The following is a 13,764-nucleotide window of genomic DNA, read 5'->3' on the forward strand; positions in this document are numbered from 1 at the left end:
ACATTACTCATTAAAAATATACTTTTTATTCTAACATGTGAAAAGATATATTCACAAAGACTAGCACTTATGGGATAAAGGTGGTCTTACTATCATATCTGATTGATCAGGCAATACAACTAGTAAAATAACTAGTAATATAAGCAGCACATTCTTTCACAATATATCTGCCAAGAATGTTATATAGAGTACTCAGAAATCTGAGTGAAAAAATTGAATTCAGGGCCTCCGTGGTGGCGCAAGGGGTTAAGATGCAACCTATGAAGCTATCAACAGCCACTGCAGCATGAGTTCAATCCATGACCAGGGAGATACCCACCTGGCGCAGAAGACTTCTCCTGTCTCACCTGCTGCTCCCCTCAGCAGTGTATTCAGTACATCTGCCTGTTCTGTTCCCCACTCTGTCTCTCTGGTGACTCCTTTCACACACACACACACACACACACACACACCCGGCATGTATCTCAGTTCTTGTATGCATAAACAAATAAATCTTTAAAAAAAAAAAAGAAGAAGAAAAGAAAAAAATTGAATCCAGGAAAGTTATTTCCAGATGAAATCCTTAACATGCATTTCATTCATAAAATCAAGAGAAAATCTAGTTTGAATACGAAAGACAAATATCCCATTCCCTCCTTTTTCTCTTTTCGTTTTCAATATCAACTTAATATCCATTTATTGATTCTTTATCTTAGTACTTGCCAGGCCTTCCTTCTTTTTCTGGTGAATGGTAGCAACCTTTTTAACCACCTTCAAAACATGGTGTTTATTATAATTAAGGTAGATAAACTTGGGAAAGTTTTTTTTTTTTTTTAAAGATTTATTTATTTATTTATACAAGCGCTGGGTACAGTCAGGAAGCACAGGAGGGTGAGAGAATCCACCAGAGCCAGAGCAGAGAGCAGAACAGGCAGACTGACGAAGCACACTGCTGAGGGGAGCAGCGGCAGCAGGAGAGGTCCGCGCGCCATGTGGGACACTCGCCTGGCAGCCGGGGATCGAACCGGTGCTGCAGAGGCTGCAGGCAGCTTCGCAACCCAGCGCTCAACCGCTGCTCCACGGGGGAGGCCCGGGAAAGTTTTCATGTAAGAATAAAGGGAACTTCTGAACAATGAATTATGGGGGACGGGGCAAGAAGCCTATGATAATGATACTGTTCAAGTGTGAAATTAGCCCATCATCAGTGTGTCAAGTACTTTTGAGTGTTCTCCCAGCAGTGGGAAAGTGTCAAAGCAACCTCTGCCTTCCCCCAGGAAGCTAGAGAAGGGTTCCCCAGGCTCTTGGTTGTACCTGGGGCCTTAGATTTCAACAAACTGCTGTTGTATTACAAATAAATTCAGATTTAGAATGGTGGGATAAGGTGAGAGGCACAATGAAGAACAAGAAAAAATTCTGGAAAATCTGAGAGACTGCCTCTCTCTTCCAGAAATGCGTAATAATGACTGTTTATTGAGCATTACTTTGGTGCCCTACTCAGTGCTTAATACTTAATGATTATCTCATCACATGCTGACAACAACCCCATGTGGCAGGTGCTTATGAACCTCCCATATGATAAAAAGACTCAGAAAGGTTAAAGTACTCAGCCAAGGATAACAGATGGCAAAATCTAGATTCTAATCTGAATGGGCCTGTATCCAAGCCTGACTTCTCAACTACTGCAGGGTACGGTCACCTCATCTAGGCTGATGTGCTGTATGTCAGACACGAGGAACACTCAAGTAAACCCCATGACGCAGTACGAGCTGATTGGAGACGAAACAGGACATTTTTGTTTTGTTTTTATTTTTTTGAAAGATTTTATTTATTTATTTATACAAGCACCAGGCACAGTAAGAAGCGTGGGAGGGTGAGAGAACTCGCCAGAGCGGGGAGCAGAGCAGGCAGACGATGAAACACACTGCTGAGGGGAGCAGCGGGTGCGGCAGGAGAGGTCTGCATGCCATGTGGGACCCTTGCCGGTGACCCAGGATCGAACCGGCGCTGCAGAGGCCGCAGGCAGCCTCGCAGCCCAGCGTGCAACCGCTGCGCCACCAGGGGAGGCCCTGAAACAGGACATTTTTAATGGAGGGGATGGCATTTGAAATGAATATTAAAAGATAATGAACATTAGAGTCCTGTCTAGTTTTTTAATATAATGCAGTTATAAATATTTTTGTATGTATATTTTCATTGTTCTTGTTGAAAACCTAGACATAGAATTGCTAGGTCTTTTAGTAAGTGAATTTATGTGAAACTAAGAAGTTGTGCTCCAAAATGTATTCAATTACATACTTCCATCTTTTTCCACTGAATTACCTTAGAACCCTTGTCAAAAATCAGTTGTCCATAGGGGCTTCCCTGGTGGTGCAGGGGTTAAAGAGAGCATTATCAAGCTATCAGCAGCCACTGCAGCCAGAGATGGGGGCGGGTGTGTGTGAGAGAGGATTCACCAGAGACAAAGTGGGGAGCAGAACAGACAGATTGACTGAAATACACTGCTGAGGGAAGCAGCGGGCGAGACGGGAGAGGTCTGCTGCACCATGTGGGTTAGCTCCCTGCCTGGAGATCGAACTTGTGCAGCAGAGGTTGCAAATAGCTTCGCAGTGCTACCCTTGCGCCACCAGGGAGGCCCATGTTACAGATTTTATAAACCTGTTAGGATACCTGCCATATTCTAGTTTCAATTATAGATATCCACATACCTTTCTTCTCTTATGCATTTGATTCAAATTTTTTTTTTTAAGATTTTTTTTATGTATTTATGCATACAAGAACTGGGGTACAGGCCAGAGGTGCAGAAGGTGAGAAGATTCACCAGAGACAGAGTGGGGAACAGAACAGACAGATTGACTGAAATACACCACTGAGGGGAGCAGCGGGGGAGTCAGGAGAGGTCTGCTGCGCCATGTGAGTCGCTCCCTGGTCGGGGATTGAACTCTTGCTTCAGAGGCTGCGGTTAGGTTCATAGGTTGTGTCTTTTTTTTTAAATAAAGATTTATTTATTTATACAAGCACTGGGTACAGTTAGAAGCTCAGGAGGGTGAGAGAATTCACCAGAGCCAGAGCGGGGAGCAGAGCAGGCAGACTGACCAAGTACACTGCTGAGGGGAGTAGCGGGCGGCAGGAGAGGTCTGTGCGCCATGTGGGGGACCCTTGCCCGGTGGCCGGGGATTGAACCGGCGCTGCAGAGGCTGCAGGCAGCTTCTCAACCCAGCGCTCAAGCGCTGCGCCACTGGGGAGTTCCCATAGGTTTTGTCTTAACCCCTTATGCCACCAGGGAGACCCTGATTCAAATTTCTTAAGGTCCTCCCTGTGGCACAGGGATTAAAGACAACACTATCAAACTATTACCAGCCACTCCAGCAAGAGCAAGAGTTTGATTACAGGCCAGTCAGGGAGCTGACTCACATGGCGCAACAGACCTCTCCTGTCTCGCCCGCTGCTCCCCTCAGCAGTGAATTTCAGTAGATCTGCCTGTTCTGCTCCCCACTCTCTCTGGTGACTCCTTTTGTTATAGGGAAGGGAGAGGGGCAGCCCAAACCCCGCAAACCTGCCCACTCTAAATGGGTTCCGCCATCCGCCGCATCAACACAAAACATATGACACTTTAATGGGAAGGATCTTTAATAAAAACTAGGAAACAATACAGGTGAGGCAAAGAGTCCAGTTTCTAGATGAAGCACCCAAAGTTACCCATCCCCTCGTGGGTAAAACTCCATCCATATGGGATTGGCCCAGAACAAGGCCCCAAAGCCTGCCACAAGTCTAAAGCATCTTCCAGTGGGGACCCACAGAAAAGGGTCACAAACAACCGGACAAGCCCGGAAGGAAAAGAGCAAAATCAACATCCAGATAAAAGCTGCCATTGTCACCTCCCCACGGTCTCACCCACATCTGTGTCACCCAGTCCACGACCAAAAGACAAGCACAGTTTCTTCACGTGTCTCTAGGCTCCACGCGCCTCCTCCAGGTCTCCTGGCTCCAATCCTGCTTCCTTCCTTCCTCAGTCTCTTCTGCCGCTTCTCCTCTTCCTCTTCAGCTCCACCCTCCCTTGGGTGGGGCAGGGAACCTCCCCCTTTCCTGGGACCACCCTGTTACAATCCCCCCTTTTAATTTTTATTCCACCATATCTATGATGGCACAGATCTCAGGGTGTAATCTTAGGAGACAATCTTTTTTTCAGGGTTACAATGTGTGTAAGAGAAGCAACAATTAGTCAGCAGCATTGTCCATGAATGTCCAGTATGACAGTTTCATTACTTAAAAATAGTCCATTATCCAAGCCAAAAGAAAAAAAAAATCTGGAGCATTGGCTAAAACAAGATAGCAAATATATCAAAATCACAGGGAAAAAATGTTAAAATGGTTCAACTGATGTAAAACACAAATTTTCTCAACCTTGAGCCCAAACTTTTAACAGCATAGCAAAAGTTTGCAAACTAAATCTACTTTTAAACCATTTTTCCTATTTTTGCATAAAATCACAGGGCAGAAATAACTAACAGCAATTTTTAGCTGGCTTTGTTGAAATACTCCATATAGGATCAGAGCGAACCATTGGCATCCAGTTGACGTAGGCTTCAGGTACAAAGTTGGTCTCATCAGACTCCACCTGGGCTTTCCTCTTCTCGAGGGTACCAGGGCATTTTCGTTGGCCAGGTTGTCCAGTCCTGCCAATGGAGGCAAACTTCCTCACCTTCTTTGGAGGTCTCTGGAACCCTACGAACAAAGCAAACAGGTTCTCCTCTTCTTGGTTCAGCTCTTTTTCAACTTTTTGGAAGAACTCCACACAAAGCCACACAATCAAACGCATGTCCAATTTTTTTTGTTTAAGCAGACAAAATCCCTATGGAAGTTATGCAAAAACAGACTCTGAGATAAGTAGCAAAAATTACTACCACTATTTGTATGCTGTGTTGGTATCAAGGGGAGAGAAAATGTGACAAGTTAGCTTTGCTGGAAAAAAAATTGCAACCGTGCTGCAGATCCTGGTTACTCAAAACAAAACAAAACAAAATAAAACAAAACTTTGTGGATTCAGGACAAAATGCATAAAAAATTACCAGTATCATGTCAGAGAAAACTTAGTAAATGTCAGGTGTATTTCCAGGTCTATTCAGTCCTTTGTAGGAAAGTTTTTTTACTCTCAACAGTTCCATCAATAGGAATCTGTTGAGACCTTTTCTCCCTATATTTCCGGAAACAATTTCTGTAGGTGTGAAACAATTGAATTATACAATATTACAAGGTGACAATCACCATTGACAATTTACATACATACCAGATACTACTGTTAACATTTTGTACATACCAAAGTTTTACCATTTTCCCAAGTGACAATGCTTCCCTTCCAGTTTTACTCTACTAGGTGAGCCAAATAGAACAAATTCATCTAATTCCTTCCCAGGAGGAAAGGGAGAAACTTTGTGGAGTGTCTCAGGAGCTCTACTGAGGTTCCACGAAATTTCCTTGCATCAGCCAAATGACAGGCTACCAAATTTGTACTTGAATTTAGATTTCTGGGAAGCTTTGCCATAAATATCACAAAATTAACAGAAACAACAATATTCAATGTCTATGAAGGCACCGGCTTAGTTCAGTAGCACAATGTTGACAATCAAACCATAACCTTTAGTTTTTCTCATAACCGGAGACTCTTTTTTTTTTCCCAATGTCTATGGGCACCATGTATACCAATTTTAACCTCTAGAGGCCAAGACAGTTAGACACAAGGACATACAGACATACAACATGTAGACAAAGACAGTTTTTTTTTTTTTTTAGTTATGCCACGTGGAATATGTTAGGTAACTGCAGTTTTACTCCATAGGCTCAGAAAAAAAATGTCAAAGTCCAAAAAAATGTGGAGTGTTACTGGCAGAAAAATTTCCAGTTGTCATCCTACAAACCTAAGACTTTGGAAATAGGAAGGAAAAGTTTTATTAATCACAAGAGTTACATGACCTTGTTTATCACCTTAGGGTTTTCAGTGTTGAAGACTTTTTATTAGAAGTCAATCCTGGGGTATTCTGTACAGCAACTGAAAGAATAAAAGTAACAGTTAACTTTTAAGCAAAAGGAGTCATCTCTTGTTAGCCACCAAGCAGGCACTCCTTGGGTTTCCTGGAATAGAACCCGAAAAAGCAAAATCAAATTATCAGTAATTAACTTTCAATTAAAAGGAGTCATCTCCTTACTTCTGTTAGCCACTCTGGGACAGAAGCTGAAAAAGCAGATTAAACATCTAAGCACAGATTACACCTCCCCCACACTAGGGAGGGACAACAACACAGGTATGAAAACCTGGTACAGTTACATGATGCACCCTAAAAAGTGCTTTCCATAACAGACCTTCCTCAGTAGGAAGCAAAAACTTAGAATCTTGTCTTGCACCAGCAATTGAACAAATCCAGTATTCAAAATGGCAAACATGCCCAAAACAAATTGTGTAGACAAAATTCACAGCAGCAAATCCTTTCAGACTCAGACAAAATCTTGTTAATTTTTCTGATACAGACTTTGCAAAAATTCAAGTTATCTCCAGGAATCCATCAAGGATACCAGCAATTACCAGTTACTGCTTAAGGCTACTGTTTCCTTAACACCCAGGCATACATTTGCTAATTTAAACACCACTGCTCCACAACTGGCTTGCAAAATCCATCAGGCAGAGAGCAGGAAGTAGCCAAAGACAAAGCAACATACCACTGAAGAACCATTATTGCCTTTAGAAATGCTAATGAGACAGCAGAGATTACAAAAAGAAAGAAAAAAAAAGTTCCAAAGTCCTAGCAACAAGAACCTCTGAATTTTACAAGAGCCCGCCAAGTGGCCTCAGACGCCATCTTTGATCTGGCCACATGGTCCAATGTACTGCCTAATCTTTTGAGTAAAACTGTTGAACAGAACAATTTCCACAAAATCAAATGTCTTAGCAAGTCACTACAAACAAATTACATACAGACACACAGATCTTCACAAAGCCCAAGCCAGTTTTTCAACAGCAAATCGACATATGAAACAAACACACTGGAGAAACCAAAATCACATTTGCGCTTATGGTAGCCAGTGCCATAGGGAAGCCCAATTTCCCCATGGGGCTGACTAACCACGGATGGCTCTGTCCTAAATCTTCGTGGTCGCCAAATCTGTTATAGGACAAGGAGAGGGGCAGCCCAAACCCCGCAAACCTGCCCACTCTAAATGGGTTCCGCCATCCGCCGCATCAACACAAAACATATGACACTTTAATGGGAAGGATCTTTAATAAAAACTAGGAAACAATACAGGTGAGGCAAAGAGTCCAGTTTCTAGATGAAGCACCCAAAGTTACCCATCCCCTCGTGGGTAAAACTCCATCCATATGGGATTGGCCCAGAACAAGGCCCCAAAGCCTGCCACAAGTCTAAAGCATCTTCCAGTGGGGACCCACAGAAAAGGGTCACAAACAACCGGACAAGCCCGGAAGGAAAAGAGCAAAATCAACATCCAGATAAAAGCTGCCATTGTCACCTCCCCACGGTCTCACCCACATCTGTGTCACCCAGTCCACGACCAAAAGACAAGCACAGTTTCTTCACGTGTCTCTAGGCTCCACGCGCCTCCTCCAGGTCTCCTGGCTCCAATCCTGCTTCCTTCCTTCCTCAGTCTCTTCTGCCGCTTCTCCTCTTCCTCCTCAGCTCCACCCTCCCTTGGGTGGGGCAGGGAACCTCCCCCTTTCCTGGGACCACCCTGTTACACTTTCTCACATACACACACACCTCCACCCCACACCTCTGGCCTGCACCCCAGTTTTTGTATGCATAAATAAATAGCTCTTTTTAAAAAAATTTTCTTAAAAGCAGAGATCTCATCTCATTCATTTTTTGATCTCTATTCCTGGCTAGATAGAAGGTCTGCCACATTTTTACAGAATGCCTGATGAAGCAAATATGAGTCAGTCAATGATTGCCAGTCAAGAACATGATAACACCAGATTTTGATGATGAGAAAGAGAATTTGGTCTTTGTAAGAAGTCTTATGATTTTATTCATATAAATATTTAGAGGCCAAATAGGAAAAAAGAATATTAGAGGAAAGCATTTACAGAGACGCATCATTGGTATGTTAAAAACAAAATTCGCAGATGTAGAGTTCTAATTGCCTTTATTAAATGATTCATGAATCAGGCAGCATCACATCTAGACACTACAAGGGGTTACACAAAATAGAGGGTATTTATAAATAGAAAGAAGGTGTGACAAGGTATTTACAAAAGAAAAGATTATTTCAGGTAGAGCCACCTTCCCTCAGGGAAAAGCAAGGGGTTCTTATGCAGAGGACCAGAAAACTACAGATTAATTAGTTTAAGATCACACTTTTGGGAAAGTTGAAACTGCAGGGATATGATAATAAGACTGGGTGGGAACCCCCATTTTGGGACCGTTTTTTCTTTTGTAATCAGGTCGTAGGTTAGTGTTAACTCTTTAGTTTGCAGAATTGATTGACTTGGGTTCTCTGAAAACACCCTGAGCATTATCTTGGTGAGTTCATCTAGTTACAACATTGTGTTGCTGCACTGCGGTCAATTGCTCCAGGGGTGTCCCCATGCCAACAGCAATTCTCAGACACCAGCAGGGAGACTCAACCTGTCAGCTTCCCAAGACCACCCTTCATTTCAGATACTGGTCACAATCATCACAGGTCGCCTGGGCTTCTGACCAGCTGGCTACAGATAGGAAATTTTCAGAACTCCCTCCACAGACTTCAGGATGTCTGTTGTAAACCCAATTATTATCTGTGCATCTAACCAAATGGCTATAAATCTGAGATTCCCAGGACATTCTCCTCGTGGTACCATTAATTTCCTAGAAGGGCAAACAGAACACAGGAAACCCATTTACTCACTACAGCGCCAATTTATTACAAAGGTTATAACTCAGTAAAAGCCGTGTGGAAGAGATATACACAGGACGAGCCTTGGGGAATGGGGGTGGTGCTTCACGTCCTTCCCTCCAGGCATTCTTCCCAGATCTTCACGTGTTCACCAAGTGGAAGCTATTGGCAGCCACTGCAGCACAAGTTCCATCCCCAGCCGGCCAGGGAGCTACCTATATGGCGCAGCAGACTTCTCGTGACTCACCCGCAGCAGTGTATTTCAATCAGTCTGCCTGTTCTGTTCCCCACTCTGTCTCTGGTGGATCCTCTTACCCTCCCCCCACACCTCTGGCCTAGCTCTTGTATGCATAAATAAATAAATCTTAAAAAAAAAAAAGACACCTTCGATACTCTCAACATTTAGGAAATTCTGAGACTTGAGGGCAGTGGAACAAGGAACTCTGGATAAAAACCAAGTATGTATGAGGAATCACAATATAAATCACAATGCGCAAGCACCAAAATACTGTTTATCAAACAAAACAAGAAATCAGAAAATTCTAAGTAGTGTTAAAAATAGAAAAAAAAATGAAGCCATTTGTTTAATAAAGTAAAATTAAAAACTAAAAACATTTTATTTTATCGTCACACCTGCTGGTTTTCAGAAGGTGAAAGGCACGTGGATAAGAACCCTTCATTTTCTCCGGAAAAGGTTTTGGAATTTGGTCCCATCACATTTCACACTTCTGTTGCTGTGTCCATGCATAATGTAAAGAGCTAGAAGAGTTATAAATTGTTACATAAATTTTCAAAGTGAGCACACTAGTGTAGTCGAACCCAAATCAAGAACTAGAATTGTGACAATATCTAATTGCCCCCCCAACCTTACTAGCCCCCCCCCATGACAACCACTGCCCTAATTTCTTTACCACAGAAACATTTGGTCTCTTTTTGAACTTTATGTTAGTGAAATCGTAACAATGTACCTACTCTTTTGTGTCCTTTTTCACTCTATAATATGTTTATGAGATTAATTCATGTTCTAATAAATGGTAATGATTTGGTTTAATCATATTTTGATGATAGGTTTAATTCTTATAAAAGTGAAATAACATATAGGTACTAATTTTTAAATTCCATTGTTCTAGGTAGTTCCTTGAAATAAAATATGCAGCACAATTTCTATTTGTTCTACCAACGAATTGGAAAGGAGCAAGCAAGGAATTCTTGGCCTCAAATATAAGGCTGTACTTTGTTTTCAAGTAAAGAGAAATAATCTGGTGCCTCCCCAGTGGTCTAGTGGTTAAGTGTCAGTGCTATCATTGCTCTGGCAGTGTTCCATCCCTGGCCAGGGAGCTAATCCACATGGCGCAGCAGACCTCTCCTGTCTCGCCTGCTGCTCCCCTCAGCAGTGTATTTCAGTAGATCTGCCTGTTCTGCTCCCCACTCTGTCTCTGGTCAATCCTCTTATGCCCCGCACCTTTGGCTCACACCCCAGTTCTTCTATGCAAAAATTTAAGAAAATTAAAAATAAAAAAAAGAGAAATAATCTTTGAGCTATTTCCTGATCTAACACAGACAATTTTTTAAAAATCTGACTAAGAAATGAAGTGTCAGAAAACAAAACAGACAAAATGTACCTAACAACAACTGTTTGAACATTCCCATCCTTGCACTATTCCAGGCACAGGCAGAGCCATTAAATTTATAAAGTGGGCCTCCCCGGTGGCGCAGCGGTTGAGCGCTGGGTTGCGAAGCTGCGCGCGGCCTCTGCGGCGCCGGTTCGATCCCCGGCTGCTCCCCGGCCACCGGAGGAGGGTCCCACATGGCGCGCAGACCTCTCCTGCCGCCCGCTGCTCCCCTCAGCAGTGTACTTCGGTCCTTCTGCCTGCTCTGCTCCCCGCTCTGGTGAATTCTCTCGCCCTCCCGCGCTTCTGACTGTACCCAGTGCATGTATAAACAAAACAAACAAAGAAACCAGCAAACAAATAAATAAAGCATGCCTCTATAAAAAAAAAAAATAAATAAATAAATAAATTTATAAAGTGACAGGGAAACTGACGTTTGGCTCCTTACATCTGTGGTGACCACATGCTTCAAACTCAAATTCTAGCAGAAATGGCAGCCGTACCAACATAAACCTAGCTAATAAAACCAGCCAGATTTTAATAATAAAATAGAAAGCACAGCTGTTACTATAAATCCACCAAAAAAACCATGACTCCATTGACCAAACTAGTAAGAGAAATCTATCTGACCGCCTTTGAGATGGGGTATGCTGAGGTTCTGCTGGGCTCACAGGAAACCATCCAGTACTCCTCTGGGTCCTTGTAGACTGGCAAATAACCAAATAAGCTGATTTTTTTGTTTGTTTTTTGTTTTTTGTTTTTTTTGGTCAAAGCTGATTTGACAGAGTGAGTAGAGAAAAAAAATCAAGAAGTTTACAATAGCATGTTTACCTCCTGTGTACATGGGAGAGACCCAGCCTGACTAACTCATCCACACGGCTTCAGTTTAGCTAAGACAGAGGACATGGGCGGGGGTGGGGAGGCAGGGAAAATGGGAAGAACAGTTTGGGAAGTTACTGGGACAGACACAGTAGATAAAAGTATGAAGATTAAATTCTATTTCCTCCAATAAAAAGATGTAGGGAGAGGAGGTCTTTCCAGAGCAAGCCTTTACTGAAGTTAGGGTAGATATCTTTTTTTTTAAGATTTATTTATTTATGCATACAAAAACTGGGGTGGAGGCCAGAGGTCTGGGGTGAGAGGATTCACCAAAAACAGAGTGGGGAACAAAACGGGCAGATCTACTGAAATACACTGCTGAGGGGAGCAGCGGATGAGCCAGGAGAGGTCTGCTGCACCATGTGGGTCAGCTCCCTGGCACGGGAATCGAACTCAGGCCACAGAAGCAATAGCATGATAGTGCTGAGACTTTAACCTCTGCACCACCATGAAGGCCCTAGGTATCTTTTTAAAAAGCAACTTCCGGGCCTTCCCTGGTGGAGCAGCGGTTGAGCGCTGGGGTGCGAAGCTGTCCGCAGCCTCTGCAGCACCGGTTCCATCCCCGGACGCCGGGCGAGGATCCCACATGGTGCGCAGACCTCTCCTGCCGTGCCCGCTGCTCCCCTCAGCAGTGTATTTCTTTGTCAGTCTGCCTGTTCTGTTCCCCGCTCTGGCTCTGGTGAATCCTCTCACCCTCCCGTGCTTCTGACTGTACCCAGTGCTTGTATAAATAAATAAATAAGTCTTTTAAAAAATAAATAAATAAAAAGCAACTTCCATCCAGCCTTTAGAGCCTCTCCTGTGAAGTCAACTTTTTATCAAAAAAGATATTGGGGGGGGGGATGGCAGATTCTTGCTCCCCTACAATTTCATGGAATAACCCCAATCTCTGCCTCCCAATTTACCCCCCATACCTAACTCCCACAAACAGGGAATGGCAGAACAGGAGGAGGAAATGTTGTCCATAGACTGCCCATACTGGTGCATGGTAGTTGTGAGAGCAAAGGGGGAGGAAAGGTAACTAGTATTCATTCATTCATTCATTCATTCATTCATTCATGTTTCCATCCAGTGTTGGTTTCCCACTACTTGTGAGCCTCCAGGTGTTCCCTGAAGGTGGGTTCTGAAAGTCATTCATTGCCCTGTTCTCTGAGCCACAGACAATGCCTAGCTCACAGCAGGCGTTTGTCTTGGTTGACTGAGTGAATGAGGGGAACAGGCTTTGAGGCCTTGAACCTACTCTGCCACATCCTGCCTGTAAGACCTTCAGTCTTATTGTCGAGACTCTCTGAGCTGTATTTTCCTCATCTGCACATTGGGAAGAATAACACCTATTTCTTAAGGAGGCAGTGAGAATGTATTTAGCAAATTTATTGAAGCCTACCATATTGCCTATGAGGCATTCAAGGAAAGTTTCCTAGCCACGTTTTAGGAAACGTGCTAGCTTGAGGGGGATGCAGAGAGAAAGATGGCACTGTCCTTGGCTGCAAGAAGTGTGCAGACTAGTGGGAGGACAGTGGGGGAGGATAGTGGTAAACAGGCTATTACACAGTATGACTAGAGCAACCATAATAAGAGCTTGCAGGAGGGGGGAATGGACACCTGAGTCTGAGTTTAAAGGATGCATGGAACTTACCTAGCAAAAAAGTGGGGAGTGGGGAAGAGGGAGATACTGAAGGCAAAGAGAGGAGCAAGTCAAATATCCGGAGTTTCAGAGCGCAGAGCCCACACAGGGAAAGCAAATCATGTGCATTGTGGGGGCTCAGGGCCAGGTGCGGGGTGGGCTGGAGAGACACTCTGTGATCGGGTCACAATGGCCCTTCTGTGCCACCTAAGAACTCTGTGCCAGACATGTTGGCCAGGATGCCTGTCATTCCAGCTTCCATTTCCAGGCAATATTGTGCCACCCACTCAGGGAAGCTGGACTAAGCTGCTTAAAAAAAAAAAACCAAAAAACAACAAAACCTTTATTCAAGTATTCTATTTACACAGAATAAAGTGACTCATTTTTAAATGTTCAGTTAAATGAGTTTTGACGAATGTATTTACCCATGTAACTACCACCACAATCAAGATATAGAAAATTTCCAACACTCTAAAAAGTTCCCCTATTCACTTTGGTATTCTCCAATTCCCCCACCCCTCTGCTAGGCTCTGCCAACCCCCAGTCCACTGTCACTTGTTTACCTGTTCCAGAACTTCACATAAACAGACCCATCCAGCATGTAGCTTTTGGTATCAGGCTGATTTCACTCACACAGCCTAATGTTTTGGAGATTAGTTCATGTTATTTTATGTAATAGTAATCCATTCATTTTCCTGTTGAGTGGTATTCTTTTGTATGGATGTGCCACAGTTTTTCATCCATGATGAACATCTGGATTGTCTCCAGTTTGGGGTTTTTTATGGATAAAGCTTC

The 13,764-nt window shown here is 43.4% G+C and overlaps 1 long non-coding RNA gene across 1 annotated transcript; it reads right to left on the bottom strand.

The window, feature by feature from the left end:
• Window positions 1–8,879: 8,879 nt before the first annotated feature.
• On the bottom strand, window positions 8,880–13,141 carry LOC129145561 (uncharacterized). Its single transcript, XR_008551306.1, has 3 exons — window positions 12,982–13,141; window positions 9,490–9,615; window positions 8,880–9,071 (listed from the first exon to the last, which is right to left on the bottom strand). It is a non-coding gene; the product is annotated as an uncharacterized LOC129145561 (long non-coding RNA).
• Between the last annotated feature and the right edge of the window lie 623 nt (window positions 13,142–13,764).

This window comes from Talpa occidentalis, unplaced genomic scaffold (genome assembly GCF_014898055.3).
Source record: "Talpa occidentalis isolate TD23 unplaced genomic scaffold, MPIMG_talOcc4v2.1 talOcc4.12, whole genome shotgun sequence".
NCBI classification, from domain to species: domain Eukaryota; kingdom Metazoa; phylum Chordata; class Mammalia; order Eulipotyphla; family Talpidae; genus Talpa; species Talpa occidentalis.